At 39.1% G+C, this 15,767-nt stretch overlaps 1 protein-coding gene across 2 annotated transcripts in view; it reads left to right on the forward strand.

Annotated features, from left to right (window-relative positions):
- Window positions 1-15,767, forward strand: part of KPNA6 (karyopherin subunit alpha 6) — a 54,613-nt gene that overhangs the window by 20,612 nt on the left and 18,234 nt on the right. The window lies entirely within an intron of this gene.

Here is a 15,767-nt window from a genome sequence, read left to right on the forward strand (position 1 = left end):
CCCAGAGTCCTAGGATCAAGTCCTTGTTGGGCTCCCTGCTCAGTGGGGAGTCTGTTTCAACTTTTCCTGGCCACCCCCCATGCTCGCTCTAGCAGATATCTCTCTTCCTCAAAAAAATAAAATCTTTAAAAAATAAATATGAATTATAAACCTGAATCTAGCCTCAAGACCTAACTTCCATTTTGCAGGAAATACAGGAGATAGGCATAAAAATTAATGACAAAAAATGAAATTGTAGGGCGTTCATTAAGACAACTGACCTAGTCTCCAGAAAGTCGGTATCACAAGTAAAATAAAGGGATTGGAGGAGAGAAGGATAGGGATTTTACAGATTAAAAATGACCAAATGTTGGAATAATAATATTGTAATAAAAGAATAAAAGAAAAGTTTTTATTGCTTAAAGCTACATAACTGAAGTATATATAGATGAGATATAGGAATTTGCTTAAGTGATTCAGGATCTGGGAGTAGATAGAAACCTGGATTAATGGCTACTAGTTGATATTGAATCTAAATGATCGCATTGAGATTCATTTTACTTGGTATTCTACTTTTGTATATATCTGAAATTTTCCATAATAGTGTTAATAGACTAATATAGTGGCTGAACCTTAACTGGATTTTAGCTTGGGTTGAAAAAAAAAAAAAACCCAACTAACTAAAGCAACCATTTTGAAATAAATAAGAAAATTTGAGCACGGACTGGATAACAGGTGTTTCATTAAATTGTTGAATCTTAAAAGAGAGTTTATAGATATTTATTATGCTATTTCAAATTTTCAGTGTTTAATTCATGGGGTGCCTGGGTGATTCAGTTGGTTAAGCATCTGACTCAGTTTCAGCTCAGGTCATGATTTCAGTGGTAAAATGGAGCCTTGCATTGGGGTCTGTGCTGAGCATGGAGTCTGCTTAAGATAATCTCTCTTCCTCTGCCACCACCCCCCCTTCCAGGTACTCTTTCTCTCTGTCAAAATAAATACATTATTTTTAAAGTAAATCATAAAAAGGGGACAAAAAGTTCTTTTGCTCTTAATGAGAACAGAGAAATGGGGCAGTAGCTTCAATGGGGGAATGAATGAAAAGATACACTCAAGTGACTGGCTGATTATTAGGATAAAGAATTAGGTGGTCGGGGCATCTGGCTGATTCAGTCGGTGGAGCATGGGACTTGATCTCAGGGTTGTGAGTTCCAGCTCCACATTGGGTATAGAGATTACTTAATCTTTTAAAAAAATTTCGGGTGGTGAGATTCCTGGAACTATTCATTCCTATGGTGCTGACTTTAGCTAGCAAAGTTGTAAATCAGCAATACCAAAACTTTTGTCATCAACTTTGTATGCATTCACAGAAATTATCTACTAGATAGACCAGCTCTTTATAGACAGACAAAATTTAAGCCAGTCTGTGTTATATTTGATAAGAAACTGAGTAGGTAAGTTGGAGGAACGTCTTTGAAAATGTTTGAATTTACCTCTGTCACTTGTGTTTTGTGTTGTCTTCCCACCTTTCCAATCCTATCATTGCTAGCTTTATCTGTTCTAAAGGAATTTTGATTTGGTTAATTCTGGTTTGTACAGGTGTTTATACAGTGTAAGATGTACTTTAGGTTTGTGGTTAGTTGGGTTTGTGGTCTAGAGAGAAGTCTCTGCAAAGAAAAACATACTATGAAAATGAGTTCCAGAGTGCCTGGGTGGCTCAGAGTGGTTGAGCATCTTCTTTGGCTCAGGTGCGATCCCAGGGTCGTGGGATCGAGTTCCACATCGGGCTTGTCACAGGGAGCCTGCTTCTCCCTCTGCCTATGTCTCTGCCTGTGTGTGTGTGTGTGTGTGTGTGTGTGTTTCTCATGAATAAATAAATAAAATCTTAAAAAAAGAGTTCCCAAAAATCAGATACGGTGGATAGAGGGTGGAACTCTTAGGCAAAAATCTTGGCAAAGTTTTCAGTTGCTCTGTATTCAGGTGCACTGTTTAGAGAATTGATTGCCAGTATTTCTCAAGTTAAAATGACTGTGAGTACATAGACCAGTATAGACAGAACCTACAGACAGATCAGTATAGTCTAAGGGCAGGCCAAATTGAATAGAATTATATGTGTGGTGGGTGGAAAGAGGTAATTCTCAGAGGTTGGATGAAAAGTGGAGGCCATTAGAATTAGAGATCTAGATTCCATTCCCAGCTTCACAATTTAATGGCTGAATGATCTTGTGTAAGTAATAACACTTCTAAACCTGGTTCCTTAGCTATTAATTTGTCTTTAGTTACCGTCCAAGGGCTTAAAACCACTGATTTCACCCTAGCCCCTGTCAAATCTTGTTTGGCTGGCACAGTATTGTAAAAACTGAGTATGAGTATAGTTCCTGATGTAATATTATGACTGTCTTGTTAAAACTCACTCACCTCTTTACCTTTTAAGGCATTTAAGTTTGTAGTTAACTGAAATTCTGGGGCGTGACCAGATTTGTTTCTTTATGGTGATGGAGTACCTTTCAACCCAGAATTCTGATGGATTTGTTATTACCAGTAGCTTTTCTTTTCAGGAAATAAGAACCTGGAGTTTGGGGCAGCCCTGGTGGCGCAGCGGTTTGGCGCCGCCTGCAGCCTGGGGTGTGATCCTGGGGACCCGGGATTGAGTCCCATATCAGGCTCCCTGCATGAAGCCTGCTTCTCCCTCTCCCTCTGCCTGTGTCTCTGCCTCTCTCTCTCTCTCTGTGTCTACGAATAAATAAATAAAATCTTTAAAAAAAAAAGATCCTGGAGTTTGGGACCAACTAGGTCAGGGGTGATGTATTAGCTTCTTGACTTGTTCACTTGCCCTCTGAGTCTCATTTTTCTCATCTGTAAAATAGATTCTCAGGATTGTTTTGAAGATCAGAGATTATATCAACAAAGAGCTTGGCACATTATTAAATGTTACTAGCCTGCTAAGGTTTATGGATTCTTTTTCCTGGTACCCCCTTATTCCCTTTTTTTTTTTATTTTTAATTTTATTTATTTATGAGAGACATAGAGAGAGAGAGGCAGAGACACAGGCAGAGGGAGAAACAGGTTCCATGTAGGTAGCCTGACATGGGACTCGATCCCAGGTCTCCAGGATCATTCCCTGGGCTGAAGGTGACACTAACTGCTGAGCCACCGGGGCTGCCCTCCCTTATTCCTTTCTTTTCAGTAGCAGGCATATGACCATAGGGTTTTATCATAGGAATTGTACGTTGATACATATTTACTAGAGAATTTCTAGTGAAAGTTATGAAAGGCCAACTGAAAAAAAGTCACTTCAACCTGGGAGAAATCTTGCTTTCCTGAAGGAAGAGGCTTTAAACTGGGGAGTAACTATTTATTTCTTTTATCTCTCTTCCCAGTGCCATTATGAAAACTTTAACACATCACAAAGAGTTGTAAAGCTTCTAACTGTAGCATATTTCAAACAGTCTGTGTGATTTAAAGCCTTAGCTCATTCTGAGTACCTGGGCAGCTACAATAACATTTCTTTAGAAAGCCTCCTTCTGCTGAGGAGCACCCACTCAACTTAGCACCAGGACAAGGGAAATCATTTGAGAAGAGTGATTGCTTCATAGTGTTCCAGGTCGCATCTCCTTTGAAGATTGTCAGGCCATTGCCTAGAAAATAATGCTAGTTCCCTTATTTCCTAAATATAGCTCTTCTGGGTTCTTCCAGGCAGATGCCTTCAATCAATGATTGATTGGTAGCTTTTTGAAGTACAGACCATGAACATAAGTCTTTGATTTGGAAAGCCCTAGAAGTCAGCAGGTGTACACGATGTGAGCTTGAAGGTGTAGTAGTATTCTTCCCATCCCATACACAGGACAGCTATGTGTAGTATGCCTTTTTCTGAAAACATGTGCAAAATTTTAAACATATCAGTGATTAAATGGAATGTTGCAGTAATCTATTGGTACTCCATATGTGACTTGAGACTTAGATTCTTTATCAGTTAGGGCTTACAGTAATTTGCTAGGGCTGCCATAATAAAGTACCACAACCTGTCTGGCTTAAACAACAAGAATATATTTTCCCACAGTTTTGGAGGCTAGAATTCCAAGATCAAATATCAGCAGGGTTGGCTTTTTGTGAGACTTTTCTCTCTTTGGTTTATCAATAGCTGTCTTCATGTTTACATGGTATTCTCTCTCTGCATCTGTGTCTTAATTTTCTCCTCTTTATAAGGATACTAGTCATATTGGATTAGGGCCTCACCCCAGTATCCTCACCTCTTTAAAGACCGCATCTCCACATAGTCATATTTGTAGGGACTGGGGGCCAGGCCTTCAACATAGGAGTTGAAAGCAGGGCACAGTTCAGACCATAACAAGGTCCATGCTTATTTTGTATTATTATTGGTGATCCTTGCAAGTTTAGAGAGTGCATGGCAACATTAGCCATTTATTTTCTAGAAATGAGGGGTATAACTTCTAGGACCTATTCATTTTTTTTTTTTTTTTGGACCTATTCATTTTGAGAGAGTTCCTTGACTAAGAAAACCCAAAGGCTAAGACAGATATTAGGGAAAAAAAGAAATAATAAGACAGATGCTAGAAAAGGTATATTTGTATCCTAGATTTCTTGATCCAGCCCTAGCAAGTAAGGGAGTGCATAATGAAAAAAGCAAGTTTGCCAATGGTTTCTCAATGAGAGTCCAACATTCCTTTGGTTGCTGATTCCAGATGTGCTTCTGTGGTCGTTCCTTCTTCCAATCTAACCTCCCCTGCCTGGCTTCTCCAGTGAAGTCATAAGCAAATATTTGCGATAGTTTCTTGTCACCATGGTGACTAAAGAAGCACAGCCTGGTTCTCCTTCCAGCTTTGCTGTCAGCTCTGCTTGAAGGAAGAGACCGCCCCTTGGGAGAGCCCAGGCTCAGTCATGAAAAACCATGTGTCAGGTAATGGGGGACAGCAATCCACAGTGCTGCCTTTAGAAATCTGTCCTGTGCCTCTTAGTCTCCAGGCACAGGGGTAATCAGGAACCCCAAAGGGAGGCCACTGCAGTCCCCTACAATTTTTTATATATAATAAATTCACTTGGGCTTCACCACATAGTTGTGTCTCCTACATTCTAAGACCTACTGCTGTGATTGGTTTGCCAAGCTACTTTTCAGAATGATAGAGGCACTCTCTCTGAAATTTCATTTCCTCATTTTCTCTACCTCCAGAATTCAGCACTTTTTTCAGCTTCCATTTTCGGTTCTCTTTCACTCAGATTCTCTTAATAATAGACTCTTCCCTGCCCCCCTCCCATTTATGTCCTTATTGTATTTCTACCCCCAACATGACTTCGTGGTTGAAGAACCAGCCCAAATCTTGAGATTTCTTTTTAAACTCCCATTACACTCACCCCAACTACTTCAGAAAGGGGGTACTCTTAGAATTACTTGTTCTGTTTGCCTGTAAAACTTATTTTTCACCCCTTTAGCAATACTTTTAGTAACTGTTTCCAGTTAGAAAATTAGAGAGTGGGAGGCACGTGGGTGGCTCAGTCTGTTAGTTGTCCGACTCTTGATCTCAGGGTCATGAGTTCAAGCCCTACGTTGGGTTCCCATGTAAACTGAGAGCTTTAAAAAAAAGAGAAAAAATAATTTAGAGAATTAGGAAATACCTCTAGAGGAAGCCTACTTACTTGTGGGTTAACATAATCAGCTTCACTTTTTTTTTTTTTTTCTTTTCAAGGGGGAGAGAGGGGGAGAGAGTGGGAGGGAGAGGGAGAAAATCTCAAGCAGGCTCCATATCCAATACAGAGTTCAATTACAACTCTGAGATCATGACCTGAGCTGTAATCAAGAGTGGGCCATTTAATCCACTGAGCCACCCAGATGCCCCAATCAGTTTCACTTTTACCAGTTTTTTAAATATTGAGATTGTTTTTAAAATGTCAGTATGGGGTAAGCTATGATAAAGTCATTCTGGCCATAGGAAGGGACAGGAATGAGGTGTAAAAGGAAGAAGTCTGTTAGGTTCAGAGATCAGAGAACCACTGCATGCGTATCGGGTCACAAAAGAAAGCACCAGGCAGAAGGGGAAGGGCAAGCCAGTTTAGGCCAGAGCCTTTACTAAAGTTTGAGGGAAACCGTGAAGGCAGGGCAGAGTATAAACAGTTTAGGATTGGCTAGTTTGAATGAATCCATAGGGCTTTGGCCTACAGGAGTGGTCTCTACTTGCCTACTACTACCTGACCAAGGGATGAATTAAAATGGAGGAATATTGCTTTTTGGGGTGTACAGGTAAGATAGAGGAGATGTGACCTTGGACTAGTTAGTTTGCATTCTGTTGGACAAGTTGTTCCCTTTAGGAATTACCAGCCATGGGAGGGGCAGTCTCTCCCTGGGTCTGTAAAGCTTGAAATGGAAAAACATCAAGAACACAAAAATAAGAAAATACGGTTAATATAATTGGCCCTGAAATGAAAGAATGTAAAGAGACAAATACAGAATCTTAAAAAAAAAAAAAAAAAAAAAAGATTTAGAACAGGGATTCTTTGTCAGATTTAATTGGAGGAAGTGTGCTGCAATTTAAATTTTTTGTAAGGGGCAGCCCCGGTGGCCCAGCGGTTTGGCGCCGCCTTCAGCCTGGGGTGTGATCCTGGAGACCCGGGATTGACTCCCACGTCAGGCTCCTGGCATAGAGCCTGCTTCTCCCTCTGCCTGTGTTGTCTCTGCCTCTCTCTCTCTCTCTCTCTCTCTCTCTCTCTCTCTCTCTCTCTCTCTCTCTGTGTGTGTGTGTGTGTGTCTGTCATGAATAAGTAAATAAAATCTTTAAAAATAATAATAATTTTTGTATGGTAAATATATCAGAATTCACCATTTTTAAATGCCTAGTTAAGTAGCATTTATTATATTACATTGTTGTGCAACCACCACCACTATCCATTTCCCTACTTTCATCACCCCAAACAGAAACTGTGACCCATTAAGCAATAACTCTCTATTTTTTCCTCCCTGTAGCACCTGATAACCTTTAATCTACTTTCTGTCTCTGAGTTTGATTACTCTAGGTACCTCATAAATGTGGAGTCATATACTTGTCCTTTTGTGTCTAGCTTATTTCACTTAGCATGCTGTCTTCAGGGTTCATCTATGTGTCAGACCTTCATTCCTTTTTATGACTGAATAATCCATTGTATGTATATGCTCCATTTTGTTTATCCATTCAACTTATGACTATAGTGAATAATACCACATTGAATATTGGCATATAGTATCTGACTGAGTCTTGTTTTCAGTTCTTTTTTAAATATACCAAAGTCTTGAATTTACATTCCCACCAGCAATGCACTAGATACCCATTTCTCCACATTCTTGAGAACACTTGGTATTTTTTCTGTTTTTATTGTGGTCATTCTAGTAGATATGAAATCATATCTCATTGTAGTTTTGATTTGCATTTCCCTTAAGGTTAATTATGTTGAGCATCTTTTTTTATATTAAAAAAAGAATATAAGCGGGGGAGGGGGCGGGTAGAGGGAGAGAGAGAATCCAAGCAGACTCCTTGCTGAACCTAGGAGCCACAGACCCTGATCATGACCTAAGCCCTGCCTTTGGCCCAGGGCGCGATCCTGGAGACCCGGGATCGAATCCCACGTCGGGCTCCCGGTGCATGGAGCCTGCTTGCCTGCTTCTCCCTCTGCCTGTGTCTCTGCCTCTCTCTCTCTCTCTCTCTCTCTCTCTGTGACTATCATAAATAAATAAAAATTAAAAAAAAATTTGGCTCACCATAGATGTGTGAATTTATTTCTACACTCTGAATTTTATTCCATTGATATGTAAACATCCTTATGCCAGTACTACGCTATTCTGATTACTATAGCTTTGTAGTAAGTTCTTTTTTTTTTTTTAATTTTTATTTATTTATGATAGTCACATAGAATGAGAGAGAGAGAGGCAGAGACATAGGCAGAGGGAGAAGCAGGCTCCATGCACTGGGAGCCCGACGTGGGATTCGATCCCGGGTCTCCAGGATCGCGCCCTGGGCCAAAGGCAGGCGCCAAACCGCTGCGCCACCCAGGGATCCCTGTAGTAAGTTCTAAACTCAAGAAGTATGAGTCTTCCATCTATTAAGAGTATGAGGACGCCTGGATGGCTTAGCAGTTGAGTGTCTGCCTTTGGCTCAGGTCATGATCCTAGGTTCCAGGGATTGAGGCCCACATCAAGCACCCTACAGAGAGCCTGCTTCTCCCTGTGTCTCTGCCTCTCTCTGTGTTTCTCATGAATAAAATAAATAAAATATTTTTTAAAAGTAAGAGTATGTTGTTAGGTTCCACATATTTGTGAATTTCTTGCTTCATTGCATATGGTCAAAGATACTTTGATTTTGATCTTTTAGAATTCATTGAGACTCTGTGGCCTACATGGTCTGTCCTGGAGAGAGCATTCCATGTATACCTGAGAAAGGTATATTCTGTTGTTGGGTGGAGTGTTCTATAGGTCTTTTTAGGTCTAACTGATTCATAATGTTGTTGAAGTCCTCTTTTTCTTTATTAATCATCTATGTAGTGTTCTGTTCTTTTTTTTTTTTTTTTTAAGATTTTTTAATTTATTTGAGAGAGCACGAGCCAAGGGAGGGGCAAAGGAAGATGGAGAGAATCTGAAGCCAACTCCGTGCTGGGCTTGATCTCAAGACCTGAGATCATGACCCTAACTAAAACCAAGAGTTGGCTGCTTAACCAACTGAACTGCCCAGGCACCCCAATACATATATTTTATAATTGCCATATCTTCTTGATGAATTGACCCTTCTATAAGTATATAATGTCCTTCTTTATCTGTTTTAAAAAGATTTTATTTATTTCATTCATTCATTCATTCATTCATTCATTCATGAGAGACACACACACACAGAGGCAGAGACACAAGGCAGAGGGAGGAGCAGGCTCCATGCAGGGAGCCCAACGTGGGACTCGATCCCGCGTCCCCAGGATCACATACTGGGCTGAAGGCGGTGCTGAACCGCTGAGCCACCTGGGCTGCCCCCTTCTTTATCTATCTCTTGGAACAATTTTTGACTTTAAGGGGTTTTTTTGTCTGTTATTAGTATAGCTAACCTAGTTCTCTTTTGGCTACCATATGGATGAAATATCTTTTTCCATCCATTTACTTTAAACTTGTCCATGTCTTTGTATATGCAGTAAGTCTTTGGAGACAACCTATAGTGACTAGAGAGCTTAATCTGTTTACATGTAATACATTACTGACAAGGAAGAACTTCTGGCATTTTACTCTGTTTTCCTTGTCTTACACCTTTTTCTCCTGCTCTTCCTCCATTACTGCCTTCTGTGTTTAGTTGATTTTTTTTTTTTTGCTAGTGAATTGTTTTGATTCTCTTCTCATTTCCTTTTGTGTATATTTTTAATTTCTATTTTGTATTTTTTTTTAGATATTGTGGTTACCATGGGGATTACATTTACCATTCTAAATTTACAGCAGTCTAGTTTGAATTGGTACCAGCTTAACTTCAAAAAGTATTTCTGTACAGGTCCAATTCCCTTTATGTTGTTGCTGTCACAGATTACATCTTTACATGTTGTATGCCTGGTAACACAGATTTATAATTGTACATTTGTCCTTTAAATCATGTAGGAAATAAGTGAGTTACAAACCAAAAATACAGGGATGCCTGGGTGGCTCTGCCTCTGTCTGTGTGTGTGTGTGTGTGTGTGTGTGTGTCTCTCATGAATAAATAAATAAAATACTTAAAAAAATACAATGATACTGATTTTTATATTTACCCATGCAGTTACCTCTACTGGCTTCAAGTTACTGTGGAGTGTCTTTTTGTTTCATTTTCAGTTTGAGGGACTCCCTTTAGCATTTCTTGTCTAGCAGGTCTAGTGGTGACCTGCTTCCTCAGCTTTTGTTTATGTAGAAATGTCTTAATTTCTCCCTTGTTTTTGTTTTTAAGATTTTATTTATTCATCCATGAGAGACACACAGAGAGAGAGAGGCAGAGACACAGGCAGAGGGAGAAGCAGGTTCCATGCAGGGAACCTGATATGGGACTCAATCCTGGGTCTCCAGGATCACACCCTGGGCTGAAGGTGGCGGCGCTAAACCACTGAGCCACCCAGGCTGCCCCCCACCCCCTGCCTTTTCTTTAGTTTAAGTAATCTCTACATCCAGCATGAAGCTCAAACTCAAAACCCCAAAATCAATAGTTAGCATATTCCTCTCCCAACTGATCCAGGCAGGGACCTCTCCACTCCAGAACTTACTTGGTTATTTTTCTGTTTGATATTCTCATTTTGTTCATGCATTGTTTTCCTGATTTCCTTTAGGTGTCTTTTTTTAAAAAACATTTTGAGGGATCCCTGGGTGGCGCAGCGGTTTGGCGCCTGCCTTTGGCCCGGGGCGCGATCCTGGAGACCCGGGATCGAATCCCACGTCAGGCTCCCGGTGCATGGAGCCTGCTTCTCCCTCTGCCTGTGTCTCTGCCTCTCTCTCTCTCTCTGTATGACTATCGTAAATAAAAAAAAAAAAAAAATAAAAAAAAAAAAAAAAAATTAAAAAAAAAAGAATGTTTAAAAAAAAATAAAAAATAAAAAATAAAAAACATTTTGAAAATTATTTTTAGCTCTTTAAATGTATTTAAGACCGTTCCTTGAAAGTCTAATATGTCCATTATCTGGGTTTTTGCAGGGATATTTTCTGTCAATTTATTTTGTCCTTTTGAATGGGCTGTATTTCCCTGTTACTTTATATGCCTTGTGATTTTTTTTTTAATTAAAAACTGGAAATTTGAATATTAGAATATTGTAACTCTGGAAATCAGTTTGTTTTCTATTTGTCATGTGTTCTTGGTTTGTTTTTTGTTTTATAATTGCATTTTATGTCCATTATTGGCTTGTAAACTTTAAAGAAATGTTTTAAATGGGAAAAAGTTACTTTATACGTACTTATATGTTTACCATTTCTAGTATCCTTCCTTTTGTGAGATCTGAGTTAACATCTGGTATCATTTTCCTTCTACTTAACTGTAGTTTTTGTTTTGAACAGTAGTATTTCTTTAGTACATGTCTGCTAGAGACAAAATCTCAGCTTTTGTTTGAAGAGGTTGATTTGTATTTCACTTTCATTTTTGAAAGTATTTTCATTGAGTATAGAATTCCGGTTTGACATGTTTCCTTCAGTATACTAAAGATGGTATTTCATTATCTTCTGACTTGCATAGTTTCTGGCAAGAAGTCACATCATTCTTTGGTCTTCTGTGTGTAATGAGTCATTCTAGCTAATTTTCAGATTTTCTTTATCACTTTTTCAGGAATTTCACTATGATATGCCTCATTGTGATTTTCCTTGTTTTGTCTTTTAAAGACTGACTGATTTATTTATTTGAGAGAGTGCATGAGTGAGCATGTGTGTGTGTGCAAGTGACAGGGGAAGGAAGAGGGAGAGAGAATCCAAGCAGACTCTATGCTGAGTCTGAGCCCCATATAGGGCTCAGTCTCACGAGCCTGAAGTCACCACCTGAGCTGAAACCAGGAGTCTGGGACACTTAGCTGACTGCATCACCATGAACCTTTGATTTTCTTTGTTTTTATCATACTTAAGGTTTATCATGATTTTTGGAGGTTTTATGGGATCAACTTTGGAAATTTTTCAGTCTTTGTTTCTTAAGTTTTTTTCTGTCTGCTTTCCTCCTCCATCTCCTGTGACTCCAGCTGCATTTATATATTAGGGCATTTGATAACACTTGCACTGCGGCATCATTTTCAAGTCTATCTATTAATTGATTTTTCATCTGACTGCAGGTCACACGTTTTCCTGCTTGTTGGCATATCTGTACGTTTTTAATTGGATTTTTATGTAATTTTTGTGTTTTTTTTTTAAGTATGTAGAGCTTTATAGGCAGTTGTTACATTCTTGATTGATTAGTTTAAGTCTTGCTTTTAAACTCTTGTTAGTAGTCTTTTCTGGGGGTAGTTTAATGTGAACATTAAAACATAGCCCTTTTAGGGTCTTCACTCCTGAGTGATCAGTAAGGAATCTCCACTCTGATTCATCAGTTGCCTTCCAGCCTGTGTGAGGTCTGCTTTGCCTGACACATGTATATCCTTAGCAGCACAGATTTAAGGGAACCCCAGGCAGATTTCCTGAGCTTTTTTTCTGTGTATCTCTTCTCTGGAATTCTGCCTCACAATTTCCAGCCCTCTCAATCTCCTTGAGCCCTCTCCCTGCTCAGCGAAGCATATAATGTGCTTTGAGGCAGAAAGCCAAGGAGATAAGTAGGGCTCCCACTCTTGGGGATCACAGGTTTTCACCACCTCATGTCCAATATCTGAAACCATTTGTAGCAGAATGGTTAATCCAATCTCTGTTATTCCACCATGATCAGAATGGAAGCTATGTTAATGTCTAACAGTAAGACAAAACACATTGTTAAGGAATAATTAGGCTGTTCACAATTTGGGGGAAAAAAAAAACTTGAATAAACCAGGAAGACAGGACTGTTTCTAAATGTATGTACCTCTAATACAATTGTCTTAAAATATATACAGCAAAATAAAACTACAGGTGAAATGGATACATTCAGTGTTGAAAAGTCAAGAAAACGAGAAAAAAATTTGTAAATTAATGGAAGAATTGAACAACATGGATAACAACCTGATTTAATAGATACATGGTATAGAGAAGGCCATGAACAATTATTATAGAATACAGATTCTTTTCAAGCACACATGAGGCACTAAACATAAATTGGATATATACAAAGACAAAAAAGCAAATATGTATTTATATACCCACCCCGATTTACTATGGTTCAACTTATAAGTTTTCAACTTTACCATGGTATGAAAGCAATATACAGAGTTCTGTCCATTCAATAAGTTATTTACTCTTATACATTCAGAAAACAAGAAGGAATTTTTTTTAAGGTTTATTTGAGAGAGAGTGAGAGTGGGGAGAGGGACAAAGGAAGAGCAGACTCCCTTGGCAAGCTGAGCCAACCCAGAGAACTAGGGGGTTCATTCCCAAGACCTATGGATCATGACCTGCGCAGAACCAAGCTGACACTTAACCAGTTGAGCCACTTAGGCTCCTGAAGAACATTTCTTTTGATAACACCAAAGAAGAAAAATAGAAAGTCCTATACTTTTTTTATGTCACTTAATTCTAAGTAATATTAAAACATAACTAGTGTATTAAAAACTCTAATCATCCTGACCAAGTGGAGCTTATTACTGGATTTCATGTGTGATTTTATATTAGAAAATCTATAGTTCAATTATGCTTCTTAAAAAAGAAAAACTAGGGACCGCCTGGGTGGCTCAGTGGTTGAGTGTCTGCCTTCAGCCCAGGGAGTGATCCTAGGGTGCCCGGATCAAGTCCTACATCAGGCTCCCTGCATGGAACCTGCTTCTCCCTCTGCCTATGTCTCTGCCTCTCTCTCTCTCTGTGTCTCATGAATAAATAAATCTTTAAAGAAAAAGAAAAACTGCATATCTCAATAGATGCAGAAAAGGAAGGATTGGATATAATATTCAATAGTTATGATTAAAAACTTACAGAAAAAAAATAGACTATCAATACAGGGATCTTTTTTAACCTGATCAAAGATGTATGCCAAAAACCTGTAAACAGCATTTTAAATCTTTCTAGTACTGAGTAGGGTTTTTTAAAATATGAGGATAAAAAGGAAAAAATCTATTATTTGCAAGTGACATATTTGACTACATTTAAAAAATCACAAATTTTGGAATTAATAAGAATTTAGTTTAGCAAGGTGTCTGGATATAAGATACACAGTGACTTCTTACCGTCCCCACAAAGAAGGTACCTAAGAATAAATAAAATAAATCCTCAACCCTGGACCTGGGATGATGACCTGAGCCGAAGGAAGGTGCTTAACCGACTGAGCCACTCAAGTTCCCCACAAATATAATCTTTTATTTTAAAAAAGAAAATATGGTACTAGAACAAGATAGAAATTGACCAATGGTAGAGATTCTAAAACTAGATTTGGTCATAGAAGGAGATTTGCTTGATGACAGGAATGGCATAGTGAGAAAGGAAAGTATTCAGTAAACCTAAGACCGTTGTTTATCCATGTGGAAAAAAATGAATCCCTAGCTCATATACACACATAGTTAAATTTCTGATAGATGAAATAACCTGAAATGTAAAAGGCAAGCTCTAAAACTTCTAAAAGGCAGGGACGCCTGGGTGGCTCAGAAGTTGGGCATTGCTCAGGTCCTGATCCTGGAGTCCCGGGATCGAGTCCCACATCAGGCTCCCTGCATGGAGCCTGCTTCTCCCTCTCCCTATGTCTCTGCCTCTCTCTCTCTCTCTCTCTCTCTCTCTATGCGTCTCTCATGAATAAATAAAATCTTAAAAAAAAAAACTTCTAGAAGACATAAGAAGCTATCTTTCTGATTTGGGGAGCATGAAAGGATTTATTAAAGAAGACACATAGAAAAAAAAAGTGTAAAAGAATATTTCAACTATATGATAATTAAGAACCACTTGTTAAAGAACTCCATAATTGAAAATTGGAAAAAAACTGAAAAGCTTTAAAATGCTGGAAGATATTTGTAATACAAATAACCAGCAAGTGATTAACAACTAGAATATCTAAACAACTACAAATCAGTAAGAAAAGGGTAAATAATTCAAAAGAAAAATATTCAAAATACACATGGATTTTTCACAGAAGGGGAACTGTGGCTAATAAATATGAAATCTAACCTCATTAATAATCAGGGATATGCAAATTGCTATCAATAAAATACCTTATACACAGTAGATTGGCAAAAGTGAAAATTGCAAGTAATAATATATATATCCATGGAAACCTGTTGTATACTGGTAAGATAATGGAAATTGGCATCACAGTGGAAGGCAGCATGGTACCAGTTAGTCAAGTTTGACATTTACCTGCCTACAACCCAGCAGTTCATTGCTTTGAGAATTCTAAGTGTGATCTATAGAATATTTCAGAGGGCCTGGGAACCAAAGACTAAGATGTTACTTGCCAACTCAAAAATGGATTAATGAGGGGGATCTCTGGGTGGCTCAGCGGTTTAGCGCCTGCCTTTGGCCCAGAGTGTGATCCTGGAGACCCAGGATCAAGTCCCATGTCGGGCTCCCTACATGGAGCCTGCTTCTCCCTCTGCCTGTGTCTCTGCCTCTCTCTGTGTGTCTCTCATTAATAAATAAATCTTTTTAAAAAAATGTCCTTAACTGGGGGGACTGGGTGGCTCCATCAGTTAAGTGTCTGCCTTCGGCTCAGATCATGATCCCAGGGTCCTGGGATTGAGCCCTGCATCGGGCTCCAAGAATGTTCTTGATGAAACAACAAATTCAGGGCACCTGCGTAGCTCAGTGGTTGAGCATCTGCCTTTGGCTCAGGTCATGATCCCAGGGTTCTGGGATCAATTCCTGCATCAGGCTCCCCACAGGGAGCTTGCTTCTCCCTCTGCCTATGTCTTTGCCTCTGCATCTCTCATGAACAAACAAATAAAACTTAAAAAAAAAAAGAAAAAAAGAATAAATCCAACCTTTGAAAATGTGTCTGTAGGAAAATCACCTGTCAGTAATTAAGTTACTAAGTAAATTACACACTTTTTAGGGCAGCCCTGGTGGCGCAGTGGTTTAGCACCGCCTGCAGCCCGGGGTGTGATCCTGGAGACCTGGGATCCAGTCCCATATCGGGCTTCCTGTGTGGAGCCTGCTTCTTCTGCCTGTGTCTGCCTCTCTCTCTCTCTCTGAATAAATAAATAAATCTTTTAAAAAAAACCACACTTTTTAAATTGACACCCTTTTTTTT

The sequence above is a fragment of the Nyctereutes procyonoides genome, unplaced genomic scaffold, assembly GCF_905146905.1.
Source record: "Nyctereutes procyonoides isolate TBG_1078 unplaced genomic scaffold, NYPRO_anot_genome, whole genome shotgun sequence".
Taxonomy (NCBI): Eukaryota; Metazoa; Chordata; class Mammalia; order Carnivora; family Canidae; genus Nyctereutes; species Nyctereutes procyonoides.